Source organism: Perognathus longimembris, chromosome 6 (assembly GCF_023159225.1).
Source record: "Perognathus longimembris pacificus isolate PPM17 chromosome 6, ASM2315922v1, whole genome shotgun sequence".
NCBI classification, from domain to species: Eukaryota; Metazoa; Chordata; class Mammalia; order Rodentia; family Heteromyidae; genus Perognathus; species Perognathus longimembris.
Genome location: NC_063166.1, coordinates 47,294,773 through 47,300,772, shown reverse-complemented (window position 1 = coordinate 47,300,772; position 6,000 = coordinate 47,294,773). Strand labels below are relative to the sequence as shown.

The 6,000-nt window shown below is 37.8% G+C and overlaps 1 protein-coding gene across 1 annotated transcript in view; it reads left to right on the top strand.

Moving 5' to 3' along the window:
• Positions 1-4,081: 4,081 nt before the first annotated feature.
• Trank1 (tetratricopeptide repeat and ankyrin repeat containing 1) overlaps positions 4,082-6,000 on the top strand; it is a 76,798-nt gene continuing 74,879 nt past the window's right edge. Inside the window, exon 1 of the mRNA XM_048348658.1 lies at positions 4,082-4,153. The gene's annotated coding sequence lies outside the window, so the exon portion shown is untranslated. The remainder of the gene's footprint in view (positions 4,154-6,000) is intronic.

The following is a 6,000-nucleotide window of genomic DNA, read 5'->3' as shown; positions in this document are numbered from 1 at the left end:
ATCATTGCCTATCTTTCTCACAGTGGTATTGTTTTATACTTAAAATATCAAATAAGTTACAAGCCTAGGTTTTAGTTTTTTAAAAAATTTATTTAGTTTCTCATGGGGCTTGAACTCAGGACCTGAGCACTGGCTTTGAACAGTGATCCTCACATCTCAGCCTTCTGAGTAGCTAGGATTACAGGTGTGAGCCACTAGTTCCTGGCTTGGTTTTTGTTTTGGGTGTCTAAAATGTCAGTAACACCTGAACTTGTCATACACTGTGGTATATTCTGTTTCTCCTTTCAGTCTGGTTAGCAATACTCTTGCTGCTGTATTACCTTTGGACACAGGCAAAAGAGGGAGACCTTGCTTTAGAGGGCCTCTTTTAGCCATTCTCCAGTTGTTTTACTCATAGGCAGGTGTCTGGGGTGCACTCACCTAGAGTTCCTGCTTGCCCTTTGGTCTCCACTATGGGTTTCAAGGTCTCAGAATTCTTTACCAGTGGTTCCTGTTCTCAGAGCCTGCACACACCTTTTATTTTCAGCCTGTTCTTCTGAGGGTTGCTCAAGGATATAGTGTGATTGGGTGTTCCTATGAGTCCTGTAATATACTCTGTGCTAACATGCATGTGAAGTAGCTTATACCATGTGGAATCAGTGGGAGCTTTCATCCTCTCCATCCTATGACAGGCCAACTTTTTTATATCTTCTCCAAGAACTCTAAAGAGAAAAAGGGTTGTGATGATCAATGGGAAATGGAACCAAAGTGTTGTAGACATTTGCTATTAAAAGGTGAGAGCAGAGAATCTAGGAGTGAGGAAGGACAGGCTTTTACATTGTAAATGTTCTAGTCATCCTAGGAGTCTGTAAAGGACAGATAGATCTGATAGACATAGTTGAGACATTGCCTGATGAAAATCCTTATGGCAGTAGCCAGCTCCAAAATGGTGGCCTTCAAAGATTATTTCCTATATTTGCAGAATTATGGCCTTACAAACAGCATTTTGTTCTTTTTTTTTTTTTTGCAGGGTTCCCCCGAGGGACTTGGCTGTGCTTCTGTGCAACAAATCCAGTGCACTTTACAGCCTTGGTAAATGGAATGAAGCATTTCTTGCTGCCAAGGAGTGTCTTCAGTGGAACCCAACCTATGTGAAGGTATGGGGTGGTGTCTGTTTACCTCTTCTTTTCCTTTGCTGTTTTCGCTCCCTTCTTTCAAATATGGACATGCTAGGAATACTTTTTCTCTAATGCACTCTACACTTAAGACAGAATCCCATAGTCAGGGGAGCATTATCATGAGAAGAGCAGAGGCATACTTGTTGGAGAGAGTGGAGCTTGGCCACCTGGCAGATGAAGTACAGAGAGATTGCAGAAGGGCTCATTTTTATCCTGATATAGTTACACAAACACTTAAAGTATATATTCTTCACTGTCTATAGGTTTCATTTTAGTAAAGCCTTATTTCAGCTGCATCTTTGTATAAGGCATGGTGTTAATCCAGAAAGCATTTCTGAAAGTAGAAACCAGTCTCGTTGGAGGGACTAGGGAAGTATCACCATTCTTGGTGCTCAAGGCAGTCAAAAGGACTGGAAGACACCATCCTCACTCAAATCGGAGAGAGGAATAGCATGCAAGTAAAATAAAAATTAAATTCTTTAAATTAAATAGCAGTTCTGGAGGCATCTGAAGTAACAACAATGTGTCAAATTAGTGGCCTAGATGAAAGTTACAGAGACTGTGATAAGTGGGAAAAGCATCAGTTTTTCTATCTCATTCCATCTATGAACTGGTTTCAGTAGTTCCACCAAGTTACTCTTTTTTTTTTTTTTTGGCCAGTCCTGGGCCATGAACTCAGGGCCTGAGCACTGTCCCTGGCTTGTTTTTGCTCAAGACTAGGACTCTGCCACTTGAGCCACAGAGCCACTTCTGGCCATTTTCTAAAAATGTGGTGCTGAGGAATGGAACTCAGGGCTTCATGTATATGAGGCAAGCACTCTTGCCACTAGGCCATATTCCCAGCCCACCACCAAGTTACTCTTAAGCTTTAATTTCCTCAACTGTAAAATGAGATAATACTTGTGCCTTAGAGTTGCTTCAAGGAGATACTAAGTTATTAGTACTCAGTAACTAGGAGTTTTTATTATTATATATGACTGCTGTCTCCTCTTTTTATCCCTTCCTTTCTCCCTTCTATTCTTCTTCTGTTTTGAGGTGCTTGGGATTAAACCCAGGTCCTTGTTAGGAAAGTGCTTTCCTATGGAGCCATACCCTTAGCTCAGAGAATGGAAATGCATTTTAAGACATTCTTCCTAAGGACATTTAAAGATGTTAACATCCTCTAGGTAAGATTGGGTGAGGCATAGTTGGGCTTTTCCCAAATCCCTGAGATTGTGGCTCTGGTCTAAGGCCTGAAAGGGTTCTGAATGATACTCCTAGCTTTACTAGTGGCCAAACCTGCAGCAGAGGTCCTTAATAGCATTACAACCTGGGCCACTTTCCCTTTCTTGCCCAAAGCTCTTGGATGTTTCTCTTCTTCTCTGTCCCTTCTTCACTCTTTTCCACAGAGAAAGGTACAATTTTTTTCCTCTTTGTATTTAGATTCAGTGGCTGTGGCCTTGTGAATTAGAATGACAAGAGATTTGCATTAGAAAAACATTCCTATTTTATTTAATGCTATTTTATGTGATTTGGGGACCTTCCTAGAAAAGAAGTGAAGATCACAAAGAAAGGAGCAAGCCTATACACTATTTTTTGAGAGAGCTAAAAATAGGTAATAAACTGTAGTGACATGACAAGACAAATGAAAAGAGTTTTCAGGTTGTAGACTGTAAAAACTGCAGGAGCTAATATAACTGTATGGAGATAATAAATGGAGGAAAGGGGCTGTTTTATTTTAGCAAGTTTTGTGTAGGTTCATCTTAGTGTTTACTTCTTGTTTCTTTATGAATTCAAACTTCTCCAAGAGATGAGATTTATGGTAGTCTTTATTTCTTAGGAATTTCTGCTTTTAGTTAAGGAAACTTATCTATTGAGTTAAAAAATACCTTCAGCATAGTATGTCATAGTGGTATATTCTGAATACCTTCACCTTTCTAAAAAAAAATGAAACTTAGATTTGAGGAAGCAAAGAAATGGAGAATATATACAAACTTGCCTAATTGGTTAAAAAAAGCACACACAATACACAATACATTTTTTCTTTATTTTACTGATTGTTACCTTAGGTCTTTGACTTTCAAGTGAAGGTTAAAACAGTAATTGAGGAGAGCTCAATGTTAGGTGGAGTTTTTAAGTGTTTGATTATAAAGAACCCAGTGTGCGAATATGTCCTGTTGCCAAAAAAATGTTTCAATGGACCCTGATGCTGCATTGGATAATTATGGTGGAAAAGGCAGAATCATATTACTCCTATTCTAGAGTCATACAATTTCCATAGAGGCAAAACTAGACTCCTTTTCCCTACTAATCATAATTTCTTCCTTCTATAAACATTAGAAAATGGCCTATTGTGTATTTTGTTTATAATGTGGAACTCAGTAAATCAAAGAAATGCTTGTCATTACAAATTTTCTTATATACCCAATGGGAATTATGATTATTTTTCTGAAAGAAGTAGAGAATAATTTCTGTGTTTACATGAAAATCTTATTTTCCTGAATGATAGTCATGGTATTTTTTCATTTCTCTGTTCTGCCGCAGATTGTGATTAGAGGTATGAATAATAAACTGCACATATAATTGAAACCAGGCCTGCTTCCTTATTTCAATACCATATGTTAGATATGTTATTTATGGTTCTGAAAATGATTATGTATTTTCTTGACAGTTTATGAGAGAGGAAAAAATATGGCACAGAATATATTGTGGAAACCTCTGTATTCAATGTTTGTTAGAAATTTGTGTTTGCAAAGAATCAAGGGTTTTGGAATTGGATTTCTTGTGCTACAGTCTTAAATTTTTTTTCAGTAGCAGATTGGAGGAGATGGGGGCCAATACATCTTTGTTCTTTATTCTGTTGCAGGGATACTATCGAGCTGGTTATTCCTTACTGCGCTTGCACCAGCCTTATGAGGCTGCTCGCATGTTTTTTGATGGTTTACGACTTCTGCAGAGCAGCCAGGACCAAGCACAAGTTCCAGATTTCCTTGTTGGGATCTTCACCACTGTGAGCAGTAAGTTGAATTGGGGGACGCTTTTTAGTTTTAAAAAATCGTATTGTTATTATTAAAAGCTGTACAGAGGGGCTACCATTTCATAAATCACATACACTTCTGTTTTTGGACAATGTCATCCCTTCCTTTACTTCCCCCTAGGTTCCCCATCCTAGCCTGCCTACAAGTTACGTAGATAATTTTCTACATAGTGTATACTGAATAGCATGACTACATGTGTTCATCCTTCTTCTCTCCCTTTCTGTATCACTCTCCCTTTTCCCACTAAAAAATAAAAAAGAAACCCAAAGCAAAAACAAACACCATCTCTATCACTACCAGTACCACCAACAGTAACAGTAACAAAACAAAAGCTATGCTTCCATTTTCTGGAGTTTGTTTCAGTAAATAGTATTTTAAATCTTCAGAGAAGTTGCACCTTTGTGTTTCAGAGGCTTTAAAAAATTTAAGTCCTTGTTATTTTGTTTGAATGCCTTGTGGAGAGATTAATTATAGGATATTTCTTTTTGTAGTTGATGTATGTATGTAGTCTGAGTGAGACTTTTTTGGTGCTACTCCCTGGCTTGAACTATTGCTGATCTTTTGTGCTCAAGGCTAGCATGCTACCATTTGAGCCACAGCTTCATTTCTAGATTTTAAGTCGTTAATTGAAGACAAGAATCTCACAGATTTTCCTGCCTGTCTTGGCTTCTAACCTTGATCCTCAGATCTCTGCCTCCTTAGTAACTAGGACTGCAGGTGTGACCCACCAATGCCCAGCAAGTACTAGGCAAGTGCTTTGCCACTGAGTTACATCTCTATTTTATTTGGACTCTTAATTCATTTAACTCTGGTTTAATTTTAATTATTTTGCTTGATCTACTGAATTGGGGGTTAGCTGGTTGCTCTTTTTTAAGGAGCTTAAGATACATCACTAAATGGTTGGTTTGAGATTTCTTCAATTTGTTGATAATGGCATTCAAAGCTATTCATTTTCCTCTGAGTGCTACCTTTGCTGTGTCCCAGAGGAGCTGGTATTTTGTGTGTTCTTTTTTGTTAAATACCATGGATGTTTGAATTTCCAATCTGTTCTCTTCAATGACCCACTGATGGTTCAATAATGTGATGTTCAGTCTCCATGCTTTACAGGATTTTCTATTGTGGCTTTTGGTGTTGAGCTCTAATTTTATTCATTGTGGTCTAAGAGAATGCATGGAATAATTTCAATATTTCTGAATTTGCATAGATGTTCTTTGTGTCCTAAAATGTTATCTATTTTAGAGAATGAACTGTGTGCTGCCAACAGGAATATATATTTTGGGGTTGCTGGGTGCAATATTCTGTAAGATGTCTGTTAAGTCTAGTTGGTCTATGCAGTTGTTTTGTTCTGAAGTTTCTCTGTTAATTTTTTGCCATGTTGATCTGTCCAGAGGTGACAGTGGTGTGTTAAAATCACAAACAATCAATGTGTTTGGCTCTATGTATATTTTTAATGTAAGTAGTGTTTGTTTGATGAAGGTGGTGCTTGGCATTTGGTGTGTAAATGTTTTAAGATTGTTGTGTCTTCCTGTAGGAGCAATCCCTTTGTTAGTATGTAATGACCTTCTTTGTCTTTTCTCACAAACCCCCAAAGAAACAACTACTCCATTTACAAGTGGGCTAAAGACTTTAAGACTTCTCTGAAGAGGAAATATGAATAGCCAAGGGATACATGAAGAAATGCTCAACAAAAAAGAAATGCAAAAAAAAAAAAAGAAATGCAAATCAGAACAACATTGAGATTGCACCTCACACCAGTTAGAGTGGCCATTATCAAGAAATGGAATAAAAACAGATGCAGCAGGGATGTGGCCAAAGGGGAAAACTAC